The 27,777-nt window shown below is 43.9% G+C and overlaps 1 long non-coding RNA gene across 3 annotated transcripts in view; it reads left to right on the plus strand.

Moving 5' to 3' along the window:
• LOC123384449 overlaps positions 1–27,777 on the plus strand; it is a 113,907-nt gene that overhangs the window by 40,789 nt on the left and 45,341 nt on the right. For all 3 annotated transcript variants that reach the window (XR_006595544.1, XR_006595545.1, XR_006595546.1), the window contains one exon: positions 17,889–17,956. This is a non-coding gene — a long non-coding RNA (uncharacterized LOC123384449). The remainder of the gene's footprint in view (positions 1–17,888; positions 17,957–27,777) is intronic.

The raw sequence follows: 27,777 nt of genomic DNA on the forward strand, positions 1-27,777 counted from the left end.
TCCGACCCCTCAGGGTCCGGGTGCTCAAAGTGGTTCCTGAAGGAGCCTCAGTCCACTCACTGAGCATTCCCCTGCTTAGAAACCAAGTACCTCTGACCCCATGCCCCCACATGGAGACTGGAGGTGGGTGGGGAGCAGGAAAGCTGGCAGAAAGCTAAAAGGCATCTGACTTGGGATGTTGATTTGCTTAAACCAGGCACATTGGAGACTTGGATCTTCCTAGAAATGCTGTTCCAGTTTGTAGATGGAGCCAACTGCACTCCCCTCCGTGTTAGGGAGGGACAGATGAGAAGAGGATCCATCACCATAGTCAGAATTAGGCTTTCTGGCTGTGGGTGGCACGTGTCATGTTTTGCGATGATCTTATTAGAAAGGGGCAGGGGAATCTTTGCGTGAAGGGGAGAATCTCATAGTGGGAGACTTAAGCAAACACAGATTATTGCCTTCGCAGACTATTGCTTTATTTGCAAAATGCCCTTCAATTACTCTTTTTCCAAGGCTTTGCCTCCCTTGGGCTCTCCACTGGTGTTGCCCCAACTTGTTCTGTCTTCCCTATGATACTCCCATCTCTACAAATTCCTGAAGGCAGGGGGGACAGCCCAGCCATAGGCCTTCAGGGCTGGGTTCCACTTGACCGAAGTATCTGACAGACGCCCTGAGAAGTATCATTCCAGGAGTCGGCCCTAGAAGCCTCTAGAGGCAGCTGAAGGGCATTGCCAGACCTCAGGGCCTTTCTTTGCCCAGAATCCCAGGGCAGGGACAGAGTGCTTTGCTGCAGTGTTCTGTGCCTCTGGACCAGCTCCTTGCCCAGTTGGCAAAGGGCCTGCCTTGTCCTCCAGCTTGTTATTCTAGCTTGATTAGCAGCAAACCCCTGGCATCAGTCTCAGCTCTGAATGATCTAATCAATTTATATAATAGGAAAATGATGAGTTCCCTGCACATAGGCACGGGTCCTTTGAGGGACCAGCCCCATGATGAATGCCACTTTGCCCACTGAATCAATATTTAAGCCACTGATTTCCAGCTGGCTATCCTCAAAGCCTTCACCTTGGCCCTGGATTACTGCAAGAGCCTCCGAGGGATGAAGACTTGCTATCTGAGATGTCTCCCTTTTTAGCTCCATCTTGCCTGCATCTGCCAGTCATTGCTGTGCCCATGCCATTTGATCTGATCACTTGACTAATGTCCCTAGACCACAGTCTTCCATGGTCCCCCAAAGATATTAAAACCCTGCTATTCAAACCCTTGATGATATGATTCCCAGCAAATCATTCCAGGCTCCCTTTCTACTACATCTTGCTTATCCCCCAAGTGCTCCATACTCAGCCCAGTCATCAGGCCTTTGCTAATGCTATGGCCCCTGCCAGAGTGCCATCTTCTTTCTCCTCCTCTCCAGCTCTTCAAATATACAGCTCAGCTCAGGTTAGAACTTTTTTCCAGAAAAATTTTCCTTTGTAGGATATTTTGACCCAATCACTTTGATGCCATCATTTCAATCCTAAGATCATTTGATTCTGCTATGCCCTCGAGAACTTCAAATAAGACATCTGAATGGGCACAGGTCTTCTCTTTTTCTCTATTGCTGCCATTTGTAAAAGAAAACACAATGACAGGAATGTAAACCAGGAAAATTGGGAAAGGTCAACTGCACCCAATTGGCAGCTCTACTCTATGTATATATCCAAGATCAGTGAAAAGATATATCCACACAAAAGCTTGTCAGTGAATGTTCATAGCAGTATTATCAATAATAGCCAAAAAGTGGAAACAACCCATCAAGTTCATAAGTGTCCATCAACTTATGAATGGATAAGTACAATGGGATATATCCATACAATGACATATTCAAGCATAAAAAGAATGAAGTACTGAACACATGCTACAACGTGAATGGATCTTGAAAGTATTAAGTATTAAGATGCCAGTCACAAAAGATGATGCATTGTATGATCTCATTTATAAGAAATGTCCAGAATAGGAGAATCCATAAAGATAGAAATAACTTAGTGGTTGCTTAAAGCCAAGGAATTGAGGAGGAATAGGAGTGACTGCTAATGAGTATAGGAGTTTCCTTGAGGGTTATAAAAAATATTCTAAAATTGTGGTGATGATTACACAGTTATGAGAATATACTAAAAAGCATCAAATTGTATATTTTAAATGGGTGGATTGTATACTATGTTAATTGCATCTCAATAAAGCTATTAAAAATACACCTACAACTAGTTGACCAAATTTTTATTGAAAAAATGGAAATAGGAAAGAACTGATCCCAAGGAACATGATTTCTTTAAAATAAAAAAATAGGAAAAATTGGGAAAAGTTTAGCTGTGCTAAAGAGAATTTTTTTTTTAATTTTTCAAGTAACTTTTTATTTTTATTTTATTTTATTTTTTAAATATATGAAATTTATTGTCAAATTGGTTTCCGTACAACCCCAGTGCTCATCCCAAAAGATGCCCTCTTCAATACCCATCACCCACCTTCCCCTCCCTCCCACCCCCCATCAACCCTCAGTTTGTTCTCAGTTTTTAAGAGTCTCTTATGCTTTGGCTCTCTCCCACTCTAACCTCTCTCTTTTTTTTCCCTTCCCCTCCCCCATGGGTTCCTGTTAAGTTTCTCAGGATCCACATAAGAGTGAAAACATATGGTATCTGTCTCTCTCTGTATGGATTATTTCACTTAGCATCACACTCTCCAGTTCATCCACATTGCTACAAAGGGCCATATTTCATTCTTTCTCATTGCCACATAGTACTCCATTGTGTATATAAACGACAATTTCTTTATCCATTCATCAGTTGATGGACATTTAAGCTCTTTCCATAATTTGGCTATCGTTGAGAGTGCTGCTATAAACATTGGGGTACAAGTGCCCCTATGCATCAGTACTCCTGTATCCCTTGGGTAAATTCCTAGCAGTGCTACTGCTGGGTCGGAGGGTAGGTCTATTTTTAATTTTTTGAGGAACCTCCACACTGTTTTCCAGAGTGGCTGCACCAGTTTGCATTCCCACCAACAGTGCAAGAGGGTTCCCATTTCTCCACATCCTCTCCAGCATCTATAGTCTCCTGATTTGTTCATTTTGGCCACTCTGACTGGCGTGAGGTGATACCTGAGTGTGGTTTTGATTTGTATTTCCCTGATGAGGAGCGATGTTGAGCATCTTTTCATGTGCCTATTGGCCATCCAGATGTCTTCTTTAGAGAAGTGTCTATTCATGTTTTCTGCCCATTTCTTCACTGGGTTATTTGTTTTTCGGGTGTGGAGTTTGGTGAGCTCTTTATAGATTTTGGATACTAGCCCTTTGTCCGATATGTCATTTGCAAATATCTTTTCCCATTCCGTTGGTTGCCTTTTAGTTTTGTTGGTTGTTTCCTTTGCTGTGCAGAAGCTTTTTATCTTCATAAGGTCCCAGTAATTCACTTTTGCTTTTAATTTCCTTGCCTTTGGGGATGTGTCAAGTAAGAAATTGCTACAGCTGAGGTCAGAGAGGTCTTTTCCTGCTTTCTCCTCTAGGGTTTTGATGGTTTCCTGTCTCACATTCAGGTCCTTTATCCATTTTGAGTTTGTTTTTGTGAATGGTGTGAGAAAGTGGTCTAGTTTCAATCTTCTGCATGTTGCTGTCTAGTTCTCCCAGCACCATTTGTTAAAGAGACTGTCTTTCTTCCATTGCATATTCTTTCCTGCTTTGTCAAAGATGAGTTGGCCATACGTTTGTGGGTCTAGTTCTGGGGTTTCTATTCTATTCCATTGGTCTATGTGTCTGTTTTTGTGCCAATACCATGCTGTCTTGATGATGACAGCTTTGTAGTAGAGGCTGGGATTGTGATGCCTCCTGCTTTGGTCTTCTTCTTCAAAATTACTTTGGCTATTTGGGGCCTTTTGTGGTTCCATACGAATTTTAGGATTGCTTGTTCTAGTTTTGAGAAGAATGCTGGTGCAATTTTGATTGGGATTGCATTGAATGTGTAGATAGCTTTGGGTAGTATTGACATTTTGATAATATTTATTCTTCCAATCCATGAGCACGGAATGTTTTTCCATTTCTTTATATCTTCTTCAATTTCCTTCATAAGCTTTCTATAGTTTTCAGCATACAGATCCTTTACATCTTTGGTTAGATTTATTCCTAGGTATTTTATGCTTCTTGGTGCAATTGTGAATGGGATCAGTTTCTTTCTTTGTCTTTCTGTTGCTTCATTATTAGTGTATAAGAATGCAACTGATTTCTGTACATTGATTTTGTATCCTGCAACTTTGCTGAATTCATAGATCAGTTCTAGCAGACTTTTGGTGGAGTCTATCGGATTTCCCATGTATAATATCATGTCATCTGCAAAAAGTCAAAGCTTAACTTCATCTTTGCCAATTTTGATGCCTTTGATTTCCTTTTGTGGTCTGATAGCTGATGCTAGAACTTTCAACACTATGTTAAACAACAGCGGTGAGAGTGGACATCCCTGTCGTGTTCCTGATCTCAGGGAAAAAGCTCTCAGTTTTTCTCCGTTGAGGATGATGTTAGCTGTGGGCTTTTCATAAATGGCTTTTATGATGTTTAAGTATGTTCCTTCTATCCCGACTTTCCAAGGGTTTTTATTAAGAAAGGATGCTGAATTTTGTTAAATGCTTTCTCTGCATCGATTGACAAGATCATATGGTTCTTATCTTTTCTTTTATTAACATGATGTATCATGTTAATTGATTTGCAAATGTTGAACCAGCCCTGCATACCAGGAATGAATCCCACTTGATCATGGTGAATAATTCTTTTTATATGCTGTTGAATTCGATTTGCTAGTATCTTATTGAGAATTTTTGCATCCATATTCATCAGGGATATTGGCCTGTAGTTCTCTTTTTTTACTGGGTCTCTGTCTGGTTTGAGAATAAAAGTAATACTGGCTTCATAGAATGAGTCTGGAAGTTTTCCTTCCCTTTCTATTTTTTGGAATAGCTTGAGAAGGATAGGTATTATCTCTGCTTTAAATGTCTGGTAGAACTCCCCTGGGAAGCCATCTGGTCCTGGACTCTTATTTGTTGGGAGATTTTTGATAACTGATTCAATTTCTTCACTGGTTATGGGTCTATTCAAGCTTTCTATTTCCTCCTGATTGAGTTTTGGAAGTGTGTGGGTGTTTAGGAATTTGTCTATTTCTTCCAGGTTGTCCAGTTTGTTGGCATACAGTTTTTCATAGTATTCCCTGATAATTGCTTGTATTTCTGAGGGATTGGTTGTAATAATTCCGTTTTCATTCATGATTTTATCTATTTGGGTCATCTCCCTTTTCTTTTTGAGAAAGGGTAGAGGGTAGAGGTAGAGGGTAGAGGGTAGAGGGTAGAGGGTAGAGGTTTATCAATTTTGTTTATTTTTTCAAAAAAAACCCAACTCTTGGTTTCGTTGATCTGCTCTACAGTTTTGTTAGATTCTATATTGTTTATTTCTGCTCTGATCTTTATTATTTCTCTTCTTCTGCTGGGTTTAGGGTGTCTTTGCTGTTCTGCTTCTATTTCCTTGAAGTGTTCTGTTAGATTTTGTATTTGGGATTTTTCTTGTTTCTTGAGATAGGCCTGGATTGTGATGTATTTTCCTCTCAGGACTGCCTTTGCTGCATCCCAAAACGTTTGGATTATTGTATTTTCATTTTCATTTGTTTCCATATATTTTTTAATTTCTTCTCTAATTGCCTGGTTGACCCATTCACTCTTTAGTAGGGTGTTCTTTAACCTCCATGCTTTTGGAGGTTTTCCAGACTTTTTCCTGTGGTTGATTTCAAGCTTCATAGCATTGTGGTCTGAAAGTATGCATGGTATGATCTCAATTCTTGTATACTTATGAAGGGCTGTTTTGTGACCCAGTATGTGATCTATCTTGGAGAATGTTCCATGTGCACTTGAGAAGAAAGTATATTCCGTTGCTTTGGGATGCAGAGTTCTAAATATATCTGTCAAGTCCATCTGATCCAATGTATCATTGAGGCCCTTGTTTCTTTATTGACCGTGTGTCTAGATGATCTACCCATTTCTGTAAGTGGGGTGTTAAAGTCCCTGCAATTACCACATTCTTGTCAATAAGGTTGCTTATGTTTGTGAGTAATTATTTTATATATTTGGGGGCTCCTGTATTTGGCACATAGACATTTATAATTGTTAGCTCTTCCTGATGGATAGACCCTGTAATTATTATATGATGCCCTTCTTCATCTCTTGTTACAGCCTTTAATTTAAAGTCTAGTTTGTCTGGTACAAGTATGACTACTCCAGCTCTCTTTTGACTTCCAGTAGCATGATAAATAGTTCTCCATCCCCTCACTTTCAATCTGAAGGTGTCCTTAGGTCTAAAATGAGTCTCTTGTAGACAGCAAATAGATGGGTCTTGTTTTTTTATCCATTCTGATACCCTATGTCTTTTGGTTGTCCCATTTAGTCCGTTTACTTTCAGTGTTATTATAGAAAGATATGGGGTTAGAGTCATTGTGATGTCCGTAGGTTTCATGCTTGCAGCGATGTCTCTGGTACTTTGTCTCACAGGATCCCCCTTAGGATCTCTTGTAGGGCTGGTTTAGTGGTGACGAATTCCTTCAGTTTTTGTTTGGGAAGACCTTTATCTCTCCTGCTATTCTAAATGACAGATTTGCTGGATAAAGGATTCTCGGGTGCATATTTTTTCTGTTCATCACATTGAAGATTTCCTGCCATTCCTTTCTGGCCTGCCAAGTTTCAGTAGAGAGATCCGTCACGAGTCTTATCAGTCTCCCTTTATATCTTAGAGCACGTTTATCCCTAGCTGCTTTCAGAATTTTCTCTTTATCCTTGTATTTTGCCAGTTTCACTATGATATGTCATGCAGAAGATCGATTCAAGTTACGTCTGAAGGGAGTTCTCTGTGCCTCTTGGATTTCAATGTCTTTTTCCTTCCCCAGATCAGGGAAGTTCTCAGCTATTATTTCTTGAAGTACACCTTCAGCACCTTTCCCTCTCTCTTCCTCCTCTGGAATACAAGTTATGCATAGATTATTTCTCTTTAGTGCATCACTTAGTTCTCTAATTTTCCCCTCATAGTCCTGGATTTTTTTTATCTCTTTTTTCCTCAGCTTCCTCTTTTTCCATAATTTTATCTTCTAGTTCACCTATTCTCTCCTCTGCCTCTTCAATCCGAGCTGTGGTTGTCTCCATTTTATTTTGCAGCTCATTTATAGCATTTTTTATCTCCTCCTGGCTGTTCCTTAGTCCCTTGATCTCTGTAGCAATAGATTCTCTGCTGTCCTCTATACTGTTTTCAAGCCCAGCAATTAATTTTATGACTATTATTCTAAATTCGCTTTCTGTTATATTGTTTAAATCCTTTTTGATCAGTTCGTTTGTTGTTATTTCCTGGAGATTCTTTTGAGGGGAATTCTTCCATTTCATCATTTTGGATAGTCCCTGGAGTAGTGTGGAACTGCAGGGCACTTCCTCTGTGCTGTCTTGAATAACTTGCGTTGGTGGGCGGGGCCGCAGTCAGACCTGACGTCTGCCCCCAGTCCACCGCTGGGGCCACAGTCAGACTGGTGTGTACCTTCTCTTCCCCTCTCCTAGGGGTGGATTTCATTGTGGGGTGGGGTGGCGTGACCGGTCTGGGCTACTTGCACACTGCCAGGCTTGTGGTGCTGGGGATCTGGCATATTAGCTGGGGTGGATCAGCAAGGTGCACAGGAGCGGGAGGGGCAGGCTCAGCTCGCTTTTCCTTTGGTGATCCGTTTCGGGAGGGGCCCCTCTTCCGTGGGCCTCTTGTCCATGCTTGGTTCCGGAGAATCCGTTCTGCTAGTCTTCTGGTGGTTTTCTGGGTTATTTAGGCAGGTGTGGGTGGAATCTAAGTGATCAGCAGGACACGGTGAGCCCAGCGTCCTCCTACACCGCCATCTTCCTTCTAAAGAGAAAATTGATTGTGAATTTGAACTTGAATAGGAGTTTGCCCCAGAAAATATTTTCTCTTAACAATTAATCTGTGTTGGTAAAATTCTCATAAAAAATTCTGTATTCCAAGTAGCAAATTCAATATGTCCTGGGTGCCTGCAAATCTCTTTGATCTTCCTGATCTCAGAACTCTTCTATTATTTATTGCTCACTGGCAATTAGTTGTGTAGCAAGATATAAATTATATATTATATACATAACATATATATAATATATATTTATATATATTCACAGGATTACAATCTGGAGAAGCTGATCATCTCTATCCTGTATAGGACCACTTGAGATATGCAATTACAGAAATCCTCCTCCCCTAATTGTCCTGGAGTTAGGGAAAAAGAAGACCTTTTATGTTTTATATGATTTGGCAAAAATTTTCTCACACCATATTTAAATTTTTTTTTAAGATTTTATTTGGGGGGAGGCACCTGGCTGCCACAGTCAGTGGAGCATGCAACTCCTGAGCACAGGGTTGTGAGTTCAAGCCTGACATTGTGGAGATGACTTAAAAATAAAATCTTTAAAAAACTTTTTGAGTGTTTATTTATTTTTGAGAAAGAGAGAGACAGAGTGAGAGTGCGGAAGAGGCAGAGACAGAGGGAGACACAGAATCCGAAGCAGGCTCCAGACTCTGAGCTGTCAGCACAGAGCCTGGTGCAGGACCCAAACCCAAGAACTGCAAGATCATAACCTGAGCGGAAGTTGGACACTCAACCAACTGAGCCACCCAGGCACCCAAAAAATAAAATCTTTTTTAAAAAATATTTTATTTTTTAAAGTCATCTCTACATCCAACATGGGGCTTGAACCCCCAACCCCAAGATTAAGAGTCCCATGCTCCGACTGAGCCAGCCAGTCACTGCCTCCTTCCATCCTGTGTTTTAGAGAGCTGGTGACTGAGGAGTGAACCAATTTCACCCAGGACTTTCTGGTATGGAAGCAAAAGATATCTGATTTGTCTTCCCTGAATTTGAGGTCAAAGAGGCTTGTTGAGGAAGGGTAGTGGGCAGTGTCTAACCACAGCCCAGAAGCTTGGAAAAGGACCCTTTGAAATACAGTTATTCTGAGGATGAGGAGCTGGACTGGAAGCTAGGCTTGGACAAGTGTCTAAATGCTTTGGTAGCAGAGGGTATAACTGATGCCAGATCCCCCCTAGGCACATCTCCCTGGCACTCTGTGGGATTTGAAGGCGAGAGTTGGTTGAGCCTGGACTTATGACCTGAGAAGAGAGCAGACTTGGTGGCCAAGTCATGGTAAAGTGTGTCTGAGCAGTGATAGATAAGCAATGCCACAAATGGTACAGAGGTCCTTGCAATAACAGGGGTGATATTGTTCCTTTTCTTTCCAGTTAACATTTGGAGGAGGGAGTTCTTTTTAGACTGAATAAGCCTCTATTTTCTTACTGATCTTCTGTCTAAATTTTCTATTCATTATTACAAGTGGGTATTTAAGTCTTCAGCTATTACCATAAAACTCATCTCTCTCTTAAAATCTGTCAGTGTTTACTTCATATATTTTGAGGTTCTGTTGTTTGGTGCATGTATGTTTATAACTATTTTAGCTTCTTGATGGATTTACCTTTTTATCAATATGTAATGTCCTTTTTTGGTCTATTATAATAATTTTTTCTTTAAAATCTATTTTTTCTGGAGTATAGCCACTCCAACTCTCTTTTGGTTGCTGTTTACATGGAATGTCTTTTTCCATTCTTTTACTTTCAATCTATTTGTGTCTTTGGATCTTAAGTGAGTCTCTTATAGACAGTATGTAATTGGTACATAAGACTCCTAAGTGAACTTGTTAAGAATGTCTATGATTGTTTAGCTGCCTCCTGGTATATTCCCAAATAATGAATAGATATTTACTTCAGGTAAAAAACAATGTGATGTGATGTGAAATGATGTGATGTGAAGTGTATGTATGCATGCTCACACATGTGCTGAGCTCTGCTTTCCCTGCAAGAGCTTAAGGCCTGGCTCAGGAGTCAAGATACATGTATATGAAGCAGTAAGGACTATGACACAGCAGATACAGTTAGGAGCTGTGTGGTGCTAATCACAGATCAGAGAAAGGAGCCTGTGGTGAGGACTGCAGGAGTCAGAAGAAGCTTTGGGTAGCAGGCAGAATGTGGGTAGAGGTCAGATAGACTGAAACAAAGGGAACATCCCAGCCAGGAGAGTTGACCTGAGTGCTAGTGTGGAAGCAGGAAAGAGCATTTGTGGCAAGCATAAAGGAAAGATCCTCTGTCTTTTATAATCCATGACTTCATTGGCTGACCTGTCAGCCTTTTAATACACCTTGAGTGCATGTAATAACTGACCCTGTGAAACCTCAGGGTGTTTTCTTTCCAGGGTGAGTGTCAGATACCCAACTCAGATGGATTAATGAAGTTAATTTTATGACAAACTTTTGGGTTCCCCATATACACCACCACACTGAGGTGGCGTGGGGCAGGGGTGGTGGTGGTGGATCAGCTGTATCTGCAGAGGAAACGAGGGACAAGTGAAAAACATATTGGGTATAGAGTCACAGCCTCCCGTGTTAAAACCTCCCTGTGTACCTGTTTCCATATCTGTCTTTGTGAAGAGTGTGCTGTCATCTTTATGTAGCATGCTGCTCAAGGATTAATGAAGCCACTGATGCCTATCTGTTTACAAGGAGCTTGGAAATAAAGTTCAGAATCCTAGAGTGAGGGGTTGCCATGAGGCCACTGGGGACAACTCCTTGCCTCCTAATTCTCTTGTCCATCCTGAAATCTGTGGGGTCCTTATCTAAACATCTTCACAAGCCCTCTTTTCCAATGCCAAATCACTTCTTAATTTTTAAATTTTAAATCTTAAAATTTTATTTTAAAAACTGACCCAGATTTTTTTGTTCTATAAGTAAGACCATCCATGTGTTGTCCCAAGTGGATTTTGATATATAAGTTTTTAGAAACTGTATAAGTAATGTGTGATTAACATAGAATAATTGAAAAATTAAATAAAGCAAAAAAAAAAACCCCACATTCCATCCCATTATCCATAGAGAATTGCTGTCATTAATAATTTTTTTTCTTTTTCATTTTCAAAGTAATCTCTACACCCAACATGGGGCTTGAAGTCACAAACCCAAGATCAAGAGTCATATGCTCTGTAGACTCAGCATGCCCTATTGGCTGGCTTGCTCTACCTACCTACCTACCTACCTACCTACCTACCTACCTATCAATGGAGAGAATTTCATTTGCTTACATAGTGCCCTCCCAATTCAGTTTAAGCTGAATTTCACATTGGCAGGTCTTCCTGAATTTTTTAGGCTCCCCCTCTTCCCTCTTTCTTGTTTTTTTTTTTCTTCACCTTTCCCTTCTCCATTAAAATATCAGTAAATGTTTGGATTTGGCTTCTAAAGGATACTGCTGGTTCCTATTCAAATCCATTCTCCACCTCTTTTCAGTAGTAATTTGTTATAAGTTAACATTTTTATGGCTCTATGTTACAAGCATTATTCTAAATGCTTTAGATAGATTAATACTTTCAGTCCTCATAACAACACGATAAGGTAGGTATTACTATTCCCCATTTTATAGATAAGAAAATTGAGCCATAGAGGTTAGCAATTTGCCCAAGGTTACACAGCTAGCAAATGGCAGAGCTAGAACTTGAACTCAGGCAGCCTCGTTCCAGAGTCCATCCAAAAATAGAGTCCACAGGACTGTGTGGTTCATGGGACAGGCAATCAGTGCAAACTTAGAGTTTTGGCTAAAACATTCATGATGGAGAACACAATTCACAGAGGTAATTCTTCATTTAGTAGGGATCCCACAGAAGGTTAATTTGTGATTGCAAAAGGCTTTCTATTATACAGGCTTTTTTTTTTTCTTCAGAGAGTACTGTTTTAGAATGTTTGTGAACTGGCCAGGTAGGCTGGTTAAGGGGTTAGGAGCTAGCAGGGAGCATGGTGAAGCTAGGTGGGCTGAGCAGAGTGAAGGTGGAGAGGTCAGCCTTGTTTTCTAGCTCCCTGCCTCTCCACCCTATGGAGCACACTCCAGAACTATATTCTTCATTAGCCTCCTGTCCTTTCCTCCAGCACACTGGATTCCTTCCACATTTCAAAAAGACTGCAAATCATCTCCCTTGTCCTCTAGAGAGAAGTGTCCTGTTTCTTAGGCAAGGAGCTAGACAGAGATGGTTAATTAAATTTTCAAGTAAGTAGGCAGTGGCTTCCTTAGTTCCCTGACATGGGGGTCAGCACTAATTCTTTAAAAGGAGCATTGTAGAGACTCAGCAGATTCTGAGTATAAGTTGGATGCTTGCCTGACTCGGGCCCAGACAAAGGGCCTGGTACCCACATTCTCCCTCCCTCTGCCCTACTCCCACCTCCTTGCTTCTGGAGGAGCCCAGTGTCTGCAGTATTCCTTCATCCAGGCACAGGATCTGAGTGGGGACAGGGGTAGGGTCCCTGGGGTAGGTCATTCCCCGCTTCAGAGGATGGAAACCTCCTGGAATGAATGCTTTCTCTTGGATATATTCCTTGGTCAATCATCACCATGTCTACAGTGGAGGTGCTAGGGGTCCTGTGTGCACAGAGAGAGTGGGGAAGGAAGATCCTGGGGTGGGCCACAGATCGCAGAATGAGGTCCATGAGAGGAGGACTTGGATGCTGTGTGAGAAAAATGGCAGCCCCCAGGGAGGGAAGAGGCAAGGGGAAAAGGTATTCTTGTTTTGTCTCTCTCACTAGCTCTATCCTCCTGGAACCAAATCTACCATTTACCATTGACATAAAACTCCAGAGGGTCAGCTCATTCCTGGTAGAGCAAAGATGTTCAGTGGTCAAAGAGGTGATTAGCGAAAGCTCCACATAGTCAGTGGGGCTGTGAGGGATGCCAACCATGTTTTTAAATCTGGAATTAGTACACATGGTCTCATCCAAATGTGCTATCGGGACAGACAACTAAAAATTAGGACTGTACCAAGGAACCCAAGACCTACAATCAGGTCCACTTACACAGAAATTACTCCCTTCACATGCTGTGTGTCAGCAGGAGGAGAGGAGGAGAAAGAAAGAGAAGGGCATGAGAAGTCACGCCTTTCGTTGTCCTGGAGTGGACATTGTTGTTTCTGCCCATCCAGTCCTCTGGTTTGGGTGGGGAAGGTCCTATGCAGTTCACCCCCACCCTATCCCATCCCCACCACGGTGATGGTGAGACCCAGCCTGGCCAAGCAGTGCACTCTGTCCATCTGCCATGGGGGTGGCTCAGACAAATGAGACTTACACCTGGGACTTTTGATGGGAATGACTAGCTCTAGGGATAATGTCTGAATAGAGGGTCCAGAAGCCAGCATGTGGCCATGCCTGCTAAGGGGGCCACCACCAATTTACTTTCTGTTTCTATGGATTTTCCTGTTCTGGATATTCCATATAAATGGACTCATACTACTTGTGACTTTTGTGACTGGCTTCTTTTACTTAGCATAATGCTTTTTGGGTTCATTGACACTAGTATATGTCAGTACTTCATTGTTTTGTTAAGGCTGAATAGTGTACTGTGGTATGGATATACCACATTCTGTTTATCTGTTCACCTGTTGATGCACACTTGGGTTGTTTCCACTTTTTGCTATTGTGAGTAGTGCCACTATGAACATCCATGGACTTGTTCAAGTATTTATTTGAATACCTCTTTGCAACTCTTTGGGTTGTGTGCCTAGGAGTGGAATTGCTGGGTCATACATTCATTCTATGTCTACCTTTCTGAGGAATTGTCAGATTCTTTTTCCACAGAAGCTGAATAAAATTCCCTTTTTTATTGTCCCGTATGACTCGAGGAGAGCTGAGATGCCAAGGTTGTGCCCTTTACTGTTCCCAGGGCCTCCTGGAGAATGGTCCTTGCTGGTCTGGAATTGTTCCGGGGCTGGTGACTCTGATGGTCTGACACCCAGGAATGATCACTGCTGAGCCACATCCCATTGCCCCTAACACCCCTGAGGAGCCATGTACCAGAACAGTCTCTTTAGCTGCTGGGAGAGGCTCTTTTGGGCAATTTCTCTTAGTCTGTCTATGCATACTTTCCTCCTGGGCAGCCTCCCCCAGGGTGGTGCTGAGAGGTGGCAGGCTAATTTGGCCCTACTGAATTTCAACTAGGATCGAGGCTGTAGAATAGTCTGTTTCTCCATAGACCCAGACCTCTGGGGCCATCCATCATCAGGTGTGGGAATGCCAACCCAGTTGACTATGGAGACAGTTGAGCCATGGCCAGGACACTTGGGGTCTTATCTGCCATCTACCCATCATGTGACCTTAAGTTAGTCCCTTCCTCTCTCTGGACCTCAGTAAGTGTCAAATGAGAGGGGCCGATGATCACACTGACCATTTTGGGGCTGGGTGCCTATCACCCCACCTTGCTCCCAAAGTTTCCTTCTCTGAATCTTCATGAAAGTTGGGATTTTGTAGCTGGCCAGAGGCACAGCAACAATTCAGACCACCTGCTCTGGCCCCTCGTCCCCACTCTTGGTGTGTGCATGCTGGTTCTGGCTGGCCATTGTGCGTGGAAGGTGAGAGCTGGCTACTGAGGCCATTCACTATTAGCACCAGCGCCTTCTAGCAGATGCAACTCTCCAAACAGCAGCTACCCAGCAGATAGATGATGAGAGGTGCTCCCCACAACAGGCATCTAGTGATGTTGGAACTTCTGGGGGCTGCCTGGGGAGGTGGCTCCCTGTTTAAATGCTCAGCTCACAGCTGTCAAGTTCACCTGCATCAATAGCAGCATTGCTAGATGCCCCCACATGCCCATTCCCAGCGACCTTGGAGGGCTGAGCAGCAATAGGGGTGCCTGTCTGTGTATCTGTCTTTTATACACATGCAAATGGCTATCATGGAGCCTAGCCTTCACATACTAAGTATCCACCTCAGAATGCCTCTCTCTAATATTCTGTTATTCTAATCAAACATTCACTCTGTTTTAAAACATAGTAAGTGTATTTGGCACAACAAAAGCACTATAACAGAGTAAGATGTATGGTTTCTATTGCTATTATTATTATTATTATTATTATTATTATTATTATTACCCAAATCTTATAAATCCTATAGATATAAATGACAACTTTCTAATTGCAGTTTCATAATGATTTTCAGCATCTAAATATTTTTAAGTTTCCATAAAATCTGATGCTTGGGGCACCTCATTAACTCAGTTAGGCAATCCAACTCTTGATTTCAGCTCAAGTTGTGATCTCATGGTTTGTGGGTTTGAATCCCGCTTCTGCACTGTCAGCGCAGAGCCCTCTTGGGATTCTCTCTCTCTCTCTCTCTCTCTCTCTCTCTCTCTCTGCCCCTCCCCTGCTTGTGGATGCATGCTCTCTCTTTCTCTCAAAATAAATAAGTAAGCTTAAAAAAAAAGATAGAAAATCTAATGCTTTTGAATTGGTCTTTGGAATATGAATGATAGAAGCCAGTGCTTGGACACCCTCTCTATGGGAGGAGAGGCATGTATGGTTTGGGAATGCTCTATTCATGTCACAGACCCCTGGTTTTCAAAGGGCCAGTAAACTGCCTTATTGAAAGATGAGTTTTATGTGATCCCTAGGGCTCCATTGCCCCATCCCTTGGTGTCCTCTCAAGGAGCAGATGTTACCAAGACTACTGGTACCACCAAGAGGCCTTGGTAATGAAGGGTGGAGGGGGATGGGCAAAGCCATGGTGGAAAAGATGGACACTGGAGCTCCTGCTCTTTCAGTACTATTGGTGTTGACAAAGGGATGCAGGAGACAGATGAGGGATGGGTGGGGATATGGGGAGGACTAATTTAGTCCTTAGACCCCTAAACACTTCCCCATCCTGAGATCCCAGACTCTGTGGGAAAAGCTATTGATTAGGACTGCAGCCCCATAGGATTTTGTGCCCATGGCCCCATCCTGCCTGGAGAGACGCTCTTGGGTTTTCACCTAACCAACCCTCCGCATCTGCCCTCGCAGGATAGGGGATGTGGTTTCCCCATAGAAGGCGGCCCAGGCAGGCACACACAGTGTCTAGTCACCGAATGAGAGGGACTCACTCTTGATGGATTGATTGACTGTGGATGACAATGCCAGGAGTGGGCATGCATGTAGGAGACCCCTGCCCTCAGCACAGCATTATCCTTCTCCTTCTGATCCCTGGGGACTGCGCCAGGCAGCAGAGCAGGATAGAGGCACAGAGAGGCTAAGACTGTGTATGTGGTGGGGATGCATATGGGACATCCATCCATCATTCCTGTCAGACCAATGCAGGCTCCTTCCTGGACCCCTCCCTGCTCTCTGTCCCTCAGGCCAGGGCTCTGGACTGACCATGGCCAGTTGGATCTGCACTAAGGGCAAAGGGCTAATAGAGCCCATGAACCCCTTCCTTCTCATTTCTCCAGTGAGCCAGGAGGCTCTACCCAGGGGAGAACCCTCTGACCATGGTGATTAGGATCCTGTATTGTCCTTTTGCTGAGGCAAAATAGACAGCAGCCTATGTGGTATTACTTTAAGAATTAGAAAAATTTCCTCAATATAGTTCTCTTTTGTGCCTGAATTCCCATCATTAGCAGTTCTCACTTTTGGGTTTTGATGATTTAAATGTTTATGGAAAGGGGAATGTTATGCTTGAAGACCCATCTCTCTCACATTAGATTTTTCCCATGACAGAAGGGCCCTGGGGTGACACAACCCCCACCTCCCACCCCTGGTCTGGAGCAGGATCAGGGGAGAGGTCCCTCGAGTGGGGCAGGGGTATAGAAGACTGATGTTCTTGACTTGCCTCTTTTACTATGAGCATCACAGCAGTGCATGAAGGAGTGGACAGGAAGGGGACAGGGGTAGGCTTGTTGTGAGTAGCTGCTGTGAATTTTAATTCAATTCAGTGCAGCTGGCTTGGTGAATCAATGTTGGGAAAACACAGTGCTCTCCTGGGAGGAGAGGTGTTGGGTATAAATAGAAGGTATTATCATTGTGAGGAAATTGGGGGACGTCATGTTGCTCAGTCCAGCTCAAGGCAGCAGAGAGAGCCCAGCCATGAGCTGTAGGGCTGAGAGCGACATGTTTTCATTTGCTTATCCCAAGAGAAAGAGCCCTATCTTTGTTCAGGGCTCATCATCAAGGTGACCTGAGCAAATCCAGTGCCCTCTCTGGGCCCTTAGCCTCTTTATTGCTGGATACATTGGGCTATGTCCATTCTCAGGGGGCACTTGATAGGGTCTTAACCATGCTGGTGAACTGACAGTAACAAGGGATTACCACTCTCCACTCAAACTCTGAGCAATAGCTGTGTCTTCCCCTGATACACCACTGTGTTCTTTATGTTTAGACAGGTTTATTGAGCTATAATCTACACAGCCTACAACTTACCCATTTAAATGTATGATCCAGTGGTTGTTAGTATATTCACAGATATATACAAACACCACTACAACTTTTGAACATTTGCATCACCCCCAAAGGAAACCCTGTACCCTTTAGCTATCACTCCCATCTCCCTATCAACATCCCAGAAGCAACTCTCCTTTCTCTCTCTATAGATTGACTTTTCATATAAATGGAATCATATAATATGTGCTCTTTTGTGGCCAGCTTCTTTCACTTAGTGCAGTGTTTCCAAGGTCCATCTTGTAGTGTGCAGTTCCCTTTCATGGCCAAAGAATATTCCATTGTATGAATATGCTGCATTTTGTTTATTAATTCAGCAGCTGTTGGAAATTTGGGTTATTTCTACCTTTTGGCTGTTATGAATAATTTTTTGCATGGACACATATTTTCATTTCTCTTGGGAACATACCTAGGTGTAAAATTGCTGGGTCATATAACTCAAAGTTTAATCATTTGAGGACCCCCAACTTATTCTTGACGACAATTATCAAACAACTTAGATTAATCATGGACCTTCCAGGCAACCATTCAACAAATACTTATTTAGCTTATTTTGTGTTCCAGGTACAGTTCTGGAAGCTAAGGAAACAGCACTATGAATGGAGGTCAGTCAGCCATGCAGCTTCACCATGGTAAGAACTTTGGCTTTTACTCTGAATGGAATGCAGAGAATTTGCAGGTTTGTGTTTTCCCCAGAAGGTTTATCAAAGTCTAATTTACAAATAACAAACTGCACATAGAGTGTACAATTTCATGAATTCTAACATGTGTGTCTGTGAAAATGTCACTGCAAGATGGTGAACATCATCGCCATAACTTTCCTTGTGCCTCTTTGTGATTCCCACTCCTGCCCCTCCTTTTGTGCCCATCCCCAGGCAACCACTGATCAAAGTACAGATCAGTTGCATTTTCTGGAACGAAACAGTATGTGCTTTTTTTTGTGTGGCTGCTTTCACTTGGCATAACTATTTTGAGGCTTGTCTATATTGTTGCTTTTATTGGTAGTTCGTTCCTTTTTATTACTGAGTAGTGGTTCATTACATGTATGCACGACATGTATGCACGACAGTTTGTTTATCCATTCCCTGTTAATGGACATTTGGAGTGTTTCTAGTTTGAAATTGCTACAAATAAAGCTTCTATGAACATTTGTGTACATGTCTTTGAATGGACATATGCTTTGGTTTCTTGAATAAATACCGAAGAGTGCAATGGTTGGATCATATGGTAGATGTACGTTTAACTTATAGGAAACTAACAAACTATGGAACAACGGGGTGGCCCAGTCAGTTGAGCGTCTGACTCTTGATTTTGTCTCAGGTCATGATCCTAGGGTTATGGGATTGAGCCCTGTGTTGGGCTCCATGCTGGGCATGGAACCTGCTTAATCTGTCTCTGCCTCTGTCTCTGTCTTTCTTTCCCCTGCTGCTCCTCTGTGCACATGCACGTGCACTCTCTGTCTCAAAATAAGGAAATAAACATTAAAAAAGAAATTAACAAACTGTGTTCTAAGGTGATTGTACCATTTATACCTCCACCAGCAGTGAATGAAAGTTCCAGTTGTTCCACATCCTTTCCCCCGCTTGGCATGGTCAGTCTTCTTAATTTTAGCTATTATCAGTGTGTAATGGTGTATCTCATCGTGATTTTAATCTGCATTTCTCAATGACCAGTGATGCTGAGCATCTTTTCATGTGTTTATCTGCCCTCTGTGTCTTCTTTGGAGAAGTGTCCATTCAAATCTTTGGCCATTAAAAAAAATTGTTGCTTGTTTTCTTATTATTGAGTTTTGAGAGTTCATTTTATATCTAGATATGAGTCTTTTATCAGATATATGATTTGCAAATATTTTCACCTAATATGTAGCTTATCTTTTCATTATTGTAGCAGTATTCTCGAACAGCAGAAATTCTTAATTGTGATGAAGTCCATTTCATCAATTTCTTTCTTTTCTGTATCATGCTTTTGGTGTCCTAGCTAAGAAAACCTTGCCTAACTCAAGGCCACAAAGTTTTCCTTCTGCTTTCTTCTACAAGCTTTATACTTGGAGGCTTTACATTGGAGTCTGTGATTCATTGTGAGGCCACTTTTTTATATGGTGAGAGGTATGAATTGAAGTTTTGCATTTGGATCTCCAGTGGATCCAAGTGCTATTTGTTGAAAAGACTATTCTTTCTCCTCTGCATTGCCTTTGCACCTTTGTTGCAAATCACTTGTGCATATATGTGTGGGTCTATTTCTGGACTTTCTGTTCTGTGCCATTGATCTATTTGTCTATCTTCATGCCAATACCACCCGTCTTGACTAACTTTATGATAAACTTGAAGTCAGGCAGTGTTCCTCCATCTTTGTTCTTTTTCAAAGCTGTTTTGATTAGTCCATGTAAATTTTAGACTCAGTTTGTCAGTTTCTACAAAAGAACCTCCAAGGATTTTTATTGGGATTTCACTGACTCTATGGAACAATTTGGGAAGAATTGACATCTTAACAATATTGAGTCTTATGAACCATGAGCAGAGCATATCTCTCCATCTGTTTAGATCTTTGATTGTTCTCAGCAGTTGCATAGCTTTCAGTGTCCAGGTCTCTGCAGGAGTATCTGTACTCCCACATGTCTTAGCGTAGGATGATTGCCTACTAGGTGAGCTCTAAGTCTGTAACAATAGTTATTCTGGCTGACTGATAGAGCAAGGACCCCTGCCCTGACTGGGACTACTTGCTGGGGATATGGAGGTGGTGATGAACATGTAGTATCAGCCACTGCCCACTTTCCCTACCAGAAAGCATCCTGTGACTGCCGCTTGGGGGTTGGTGAGGCTTTCTGGCTGCCATCCTATAGATCTCCAAGATCAGCCCAAGTGCTGTGGCGTTTCATGCCCAACCCAAGCCTGGAACCAAAATCCACAGAAGCAGGGCTGAGCCTGTCTTGCAGAAAGCCAGCTCCTTCCTTGTACTCAGCTTTGTGAACATCCTACCTGACATAGACTCATCATCTCAGATCTGCATATGTCCCTTGAATCATTTTCTTGGACACTACTCTAAGTTTTTCCAGGAAAACACCCACAGATGAGAAATAGCCAGATCGGTGCTATCGATGCCAAAAGCCAAGAAGTAGCGTAAGGTAGGGTGAGTCTGGAGCCCAGAAGGACTTGTGTGGATTCATCCATGGGGTGTTTCTAAGATTGGTCAGTTCCCGTTACCTGTGCCCTATCCCCTCATGCTGGGTTAAAGCTGTAGATGCCAGGCTGGATGCCTCTAGACTCTCACCTCCAGATAATTTCTGCTTGGGGTGGGCTAGATTTATCTTTATATATCATTATATTCATCAAATTGCTCTCCTGATCAAGAACCATCAGGGACTCCCCAGTATCCTCAGGATAAAGTTCAAATTCCATGGTCTGGTATTCAAGGAAACCCAACATCTTCTCCTTCCCCACATGCCCCCAACACTCTATTCCAGCCAGGCCAATATTATCACTGGCCCCAGCATGCTCCCAATCCCAAAGCCTTTGCTCATGAGTGCCCTGTCCTGCTCTTCCCCACACTTACCTGCTCAGATCTCAGCTCCTTAAAGATCAGTTCAAATCCCATGTTTCTGTGAAATGTTGCTAACAATTCTAGCCCACCCAGCCATCCTCTGTTCCTTAGATTTAATGGGTTTTATTTACAACTTGATTTCAACTTCATTAGTTCTATTTAAAATAGTTTATTATTGGGGCACCTGGGTGGCTCAATCGGTTAAGTGTCTGACTCTTAGTTTCAGCTCGGGTCATGATCTCATGGTTTTGTGAGTTCGAGCCCCATGTCACACTCCACACTGACAGTGCAGAACCTGCTTGGGAATCTTTCTCTCCCTCTCTCTCTTCCCCTCCCCAACTTGTGCATGCATGCACGTGCTCTCTCTCTCAAAATAAATAAATAAACTTAAGAAAAATAAAATAAAATAATTTATTATTAACTAACAATAATTAGTAAGAGTTCCCACTTAATGAGAGCTCTGGTATCTATGCCACACACACACACACACACACACACACACACACACACTTCATATTTTTTGTTTGGTTTATAAACATTTGTTTCCTTGTAAAAAATGTTTCTAATTAAAACATCAAAAGTCTGGCCTCCCAATAGCCCTAATTATAGATAATGACATGGAGATTCAGGGAGCCTAAGTAACTTTCCAAGTCCCACAGCAAGTGGGCATTGCGGTGGATTTGAGCCCACACCTGTGCCCTTCCCACACCCACTCCTGGAGGACAAACAGGGCTGAGAGCCTCATGGTACAGAGGAAGGGGACTAAAGCTCGAGAGGTTGTTCCCTTCAAGGTCACACAAGAAAAACAAGTGAGCCCTTCCATTTTTAGCACTTTGTAGTAAAAAAATAAAAATAAAATAAAATAAACTGTGGTAAAATATACATAACATAAAAGTTACTATTTCAAAGTGAACAATTCAGTGGCATCCAGTATGATCCCAGTGTTGTGCACCCCAAATCCCTATCTCATTCCAAAACATTTCATCACTCCACAAGGAAATCCTGTGCCCGTTAAGTAGTCACTCTCTGTTACCTCCTCCCCCCCGCCCCAGCCCCTTTCTGCTTCTGTGGATTTGCCTACTCTGAACGTTACGTAAAAGTGGAATCATACGACATGTGGCCTTCCATGTCCAGCCTCTCTTCCCTGGGATCTTTCATTGTAATGCTGCCATTTTAGATATATCATCTGTGCCGTACCTTAAACTCATGTGTCAGATGGCTGTATCAAAACGAATGAGCCCTAAATGGAACCTAGGTTTTATGATACCTAATGGCCAGGAAATGCACCCCACCCCCTGCCCTCATGCTTTGAGTCCGGCCCAGAGCCTTGCATTTACTCTATTTCAGAGAGGCCCCTCTTGCTCTTCTTCCAGACCCTACTCCCACCCAAAAACACACAGCGCCTGACACGGGGCTGGGTGGCGTGGGTGCACACCAGAGCTGGTGGCGTTGCCTACAGCTGGCAAGGCATGTGGCCTCCTCTGCAGGCAGAGCTTGGGGCTGCCTCCACTGCTCCGGCTGTGTCCCTGCTCAACGTTCTCCAGGTCAAGCCATCAGCATCTCAGCCTGAGTCCCTTCTCACATGCCTGCTGTGTGGGGCTCACACTTACTTGTGCCCAGCCTGGCCTGGGGCTCTCCCTGTGCAAGCAGCTGGAAGCAGCCCTCCCTAGCAGCTTGACTTGTCTTCCTACTCTCTTTCAATTCCTCCACTTCCAAGGAAAGAGTATCACCCATACATGCAAAGGCTGGTTAGTTCTCAGCCTGGGGCTGGCACCGATATTGATACCACATCTAGAATTCAGTGACCGCGGTCTTCTGCCAACTCAGCAACAGGAGGATCAGGTGACAAAACCCTCGGGACTTCCAGACAGCACTGCCTGCCCCGATGTGGTCTTCTCTTTCGGCTTTCTCCACCTGGAAAGCAATGCCTAGCCACTCTTGCCAACCTGTCTGCTCACTTCGCCAGAGAAAATATTCTCTTGTGAGAGATTTGAGTGTGATTTTCTGCTCTAGAGGGACCTCCCCCATCAGGTCCAATTTTTTTCCCCTACCTCTGGTGCTCAAACTCCACCATTTCAGGGTCTTTTTGGTAAATAAAGCAGGGTCGTCTTTATGCTCCTGGTCTCTATAGAGGTAGTTGCAAGAATGTCAGAGAGGGTGGTGAACTATAATCTCCATTTATAAATAAAAACGCTGCACTCGATATGCTGACACAGCTTCCACCCATGTCTGCTACCTTTCTCCTTCTAACCAGATTGCTCTCCCCAAGCGCTTCCAACGTAGACATTCCTGAGCCTCAGTATGAACGAGTTTATCCAGCCATTCCCTGTGAAGGAGACCCAGACTGCAGACGTGTTCTAGCTGCTGGGTTTCTGCACCTCAAGTTCTGGGCAAGGGTATGAGGTTGGTCTCATGTGCCTCCATGGACCCGCAAGTACATGTGCAAGAAGCAGACTAGGTTTGCCCCGCCCACTGATGTTCACTTCTCCCCGGCAGCTGTCAGACTTTGCTGTGTGGGGTCAGCACTGATTTAAGGAGCTGTGTGGGTCATAGCTCCTCTGTCCACCACCCAGTCCCAAGTGCTGCATTTGTCTGGAGATATCCCATGCCCCAGCTATCCCTTAGGCTTCCCTAGGCCTGGATAAGCTGCTGGTGTGCTTCACACCCCCTTGCTGACTTACCCTGTGTGTGACCTAACTGAGATGCAACAGTTTCTTTACTGGGCATTTCATCTGTTTCCAATTGTTAGGCTGTTATAAATGATGCTCCAAGGATCATCTTTGTGCCTTCTATCATTGAGATGGCCTCAGTGGGAGCCAGACAAAGACAGGAAGGATGCTCAGAATCCAATTGGATTTAAATATATGCAAGAGGTGTGGCCCAGGCAGATTGGAAGTACAAGAAAAGAATTCAGAATAGCATTAAGCAGTCAATAGAGGAGCTCTAACACAGTGAGGAAGGACTGGGGGGGTGGGGAGGGGTGGCGGTTTGCAAATTCAGACCAAATGTGATGAGCAGGAGAGGTGCAGTCCAGGGCACCGGCTGTGAGACCACTTGGTTTGGAGGGTGTGGACTGGGAATCACAAAGTTTAAGCAGAGCTACTACGTAATCGGGTTCAAATTATCCACATTGTCAAGAGAAAAGTCTCCTTAGTTGTCTGTAGCTGCAGATCTCAAGTTCCACCCAAAACTGTGTTCTCTGAGTAACCTCAGCCCAGCAAGAGAATGGTAATGCTTCCATGTTTTTATGGCTTAAGTGTTTGTTCAGAGTGACTGATGGGGCCCTTGGGTGGCTCAGTCAGTTGAGCATCCAACTGCTTGATTTTGGCTCAGGTCATGATCCCAGGGTTGTGGGATGGAGCCCCATGTCAAGCTCTGCACTGCTCATGATTTTGTAGTCTGCTTAAGATTCCCTCTCTCTTCCTCCACCCCTCTCCACTGTTCACATGAGCACTCTCTCTCTAAAAAAGAAAAAAAAAAAAAGAGCAACTGATAGATTCACCCTGCGCCTCCCACACAGTGGCTTAGCATAAGCAAGGACAGTATTAATGCTCTCCTCTACCAGGCAGAATGGCAGAATGTTTCAGGAGACAGGGGAAATAAAGCTTGTTCGTGGGCAGGGGCTTGCTTCTGGAAGAGCACGTGGAACCAGAGTACTGCTGTGAGCCGCCAGGGCCATCCAACCTCTTTGAAGCCCTTTCCCCAAGGTCCTTCTGGCCTCATCTGCCACCCACTCCCAAAGCTCCATATCGTGGGCTTTACCATAGCACCCACTTCTGGGTACCTCAATCTCTATCTGGTATCTGTGGCTGCATATCTCCAAACATAGTGGTTGAAAACAATGATACACTCCTTTTTTTTTTTCCTCATGAGTCTTCAATTTGGGCAGGGGTTGGTGGGGACAGCTCACCTCTTTTCCACTCGGTGTCAGCTGGAGTAGCTGGAAGGCTTGGCCATTCATCCCAGCTGCAGCTAAGGCCAAGACCAGCAGACTCACCCATACCTTCCCCATGTGGTCTGGGCCTCCTCACAAATGGCGGCTGAGTTCCACGGCTAACTGTCCAGAGGGAGAGAGAGAGACAGAGAAAGGCTGGTGGAAGCAGTATTGCCTTTCACAGCCTCATAAATCCTAGAGCCTCCTTTTTACCACATTCTGTGTTGTGGTCCAGCAAAGGGTGGGAGGTAGACCCCACCTGCTGATGGGGCAGCAACCAAGTTCTGGAAGAACATGTGCGACAGGAGATGTTGCCATGGCCCTTCTGGGAACAATCATCTGCTTCGCTTCCATGCTGGTCTATCATTGGCTATGGGCTACCCCTGGGGGCATGAACTCCCAGGTGCTTGCAGCTGAGGAAAGGAGGGACCAAAGGACTATATTTCTAAGACAGTTTCTGGTGTGGGGTGTTCAAAATAAAGGCACATGGAAGTTGGGCAAAAGGTGCATAGAAACACTCAAGGGCAGGCCTGGAGGCTCCGGGAGATGCACCAACAGGTCTGCTGGAGGATAATAAAAAAGAATACTGACTGATCAGAAGTCAAGGTGAATTATATCCCTGTCCTTTATCTCATGTGATCACAGACATCTCGGTTTTTTAGCGAATATTAAGTGACAGAAAATGTGAACCCAAGATCAGCCAGAGGCTCATTTGTAACCAAGAACTGACCTGACCTGGCATGTCCATCTCTCAAATCCTTATGATCTCTGACCACTGAAGAGATGGACCAGTGGCCCTCTCCTAAATCATGCTGTTACTCACCTATGACTTGTTTTGATCCAGCATAGACTGGACATCGACCAACTGGTGTTTGCACATGAACATATATGCATGCAAAATGAAGACGTCTTTATCTACTGCAGATGTGTTTAAATAAGGTTTTGATTTATAACTACCAACATGTATTTAAATATCTTTGTTGGGCCATGAAGACTGTAGTGTTTTGGATATATGAACTAGCTTCTCTGAGAAAACAGTAAGAAAGATATATATACATATTTTTCTACTAAGTGAACATGTTCATGGAAGGAAGGCATGAAAGAGCCATAGAATGTACTCCTTGCCTGCTGACACCAGGGAGGCTGTTCAATATGTTTGTTAGGATGGTGTCATGGAATAGATTTTTCCACTAGAAGATAAGGTTTTGCATACTACGTGTACAAGTTTTTCTCTTACTGCCCAAACTTCACAGGTGCTTAGACCCTCTCTCACCATCCCAGTGTGGCTCTCAGAACGCTCCAAATAAAGGATAAGAGTATTCCCTGAGGGGTCCTAGGGAAGCGGGGAGCTTGTGAGATGTCATCCCCAGCTAGAGCAGCCACATCCTCTGCTCTGTAAAGCTCTGCTCTGCTCTGAAGGAGTCAGCCTGACTCCAGCTCTGATGTCACGGGAAGAAGAGTTCTGCCAAACTGCCTCAGTTTCCCTGATGTAACTATGACCAGCCTGGCCTGAAGAGATTGGAGGCCCATTAGAGGCAGGAACACATAGGGTCAGCTGTGCCACTTGTGCTTGATGGTGTAACAGGCGAGCCACGCCCCACACCCCCTTCCAGAAGGACTGTGGCAGGGCAGTGGTGCTCACAGAACCATACATAAACATTCAGTGGTGTCTCTGGAGACCATGAGCTTCTGCCGCTCTAATGTCTCATGCCTGGGACTGGAACCCCCATGGCTAGATTCTATTTCTCTAGTAAATCAAGACTCTTGCCTCTGGATCCATCTTGGAGGCTTCAGTGGAGAAAAGTCTTAATATGCAAAGTGCCTTCTCTGGAGAAATCACTCACCCAATCCCAGGCCTCTGTCTCCTTGGAAAAGTAATGAACAATCCCAAACCATAAGGGAAACAATCCCACAAGGGAAACAATCCTGCAAGGGAAACAATCCCACAATGAACAACTATAAGGGAGAGCCATTGCAAAACCCCAATGCGTGTGTCTGGGAAGCACTGAAGAAGGATGACCAGCAATGGGGAAATGCAGCAGACTCTTCTACTGGATTGTACAGTCATATTCAGCCCAGACCTCCCTCCTTCCTCTCCCTCTTGGTGGGTGCCACGGGAGTGAGCAGGCGTGCTCTGGGCTTTGCTGCTAGGACGGTTCCCTCGGCAATGGGGAATGCACCAGATCTGGAGACAGAAGTCCTGGGAATAAGCCCCACCTCACCCCTTACTTACTAGCTGTGTAACTTGCGCAAATCCCTTCGCCTCTCTGAGCCTGCTTCCCCATCTAAGCCTGCCTTCCTTTCCTTACTGGATGGAGGTGAAATGCATGGGAAAGAGCTCAGTGAGTCCCAAACTCTCTGTCCAAACATAGACGGTCATAACTGGCACTGACTCAGCATAAGGTTCCAGGTTCCCTGTCTGGGGCATTGCACAAAATCTCTGAAGGACATTCCAAAACAGAACTGAGTGATGCCTACTTCCACAGGACTGCTCTGGAGACAGACACCGTAAGGCCTGGCTCCCTTGATGCATCTCTGAACCTGTCAGGCATGTAGCAGCTCAGGGCAGCGCTGTTGAGGGTGAACTGCATGTGCATAAGGTGAGAGGAATTAGTTCCTCCTGTTACTGGCCACTGACATGGAATGCAGAAAGCTTATAGAATGAATGAAGATCTCAGAGAAAAGCAAGAGTTGGGATGAAATGCCAGCATCATACTGGATGATGAGGTGTGATCAGTGAGCTCAGATTTGTGGCTGGTTTGATCTGTGTACCCTCCCTTTTCAGCTGCCTGGGGCTCCCAGCTATCAGGATGAGCTCTCAGGAAAGGCCTGATGTCAGTCACTTCATCTTTGATGAAATGGAAGCCACTTGGTCCTTCCCCTTTGGGTTTCTACTCTCCCACTGCAGAATGGAAGGCATTGGCTCTGCAATTAAGAACTATCAGCCCTCGACGAGCAGGTCAATGATGATTCTTAGGAGTA

Source organism: Felis catus, chromosome A3 (assembly GCF_018350175.1).
Source record: "Felis catus isolate Fca126 chromosome A3, F.catus_Fca126_mat1.0, whole genome shotgun sequence".
NCBI classification, from domain to species: Eukaryota; Metazoa; Chordata; class Mammalia; order Carnivora; family Felidae; genus Felis; species Felis catus.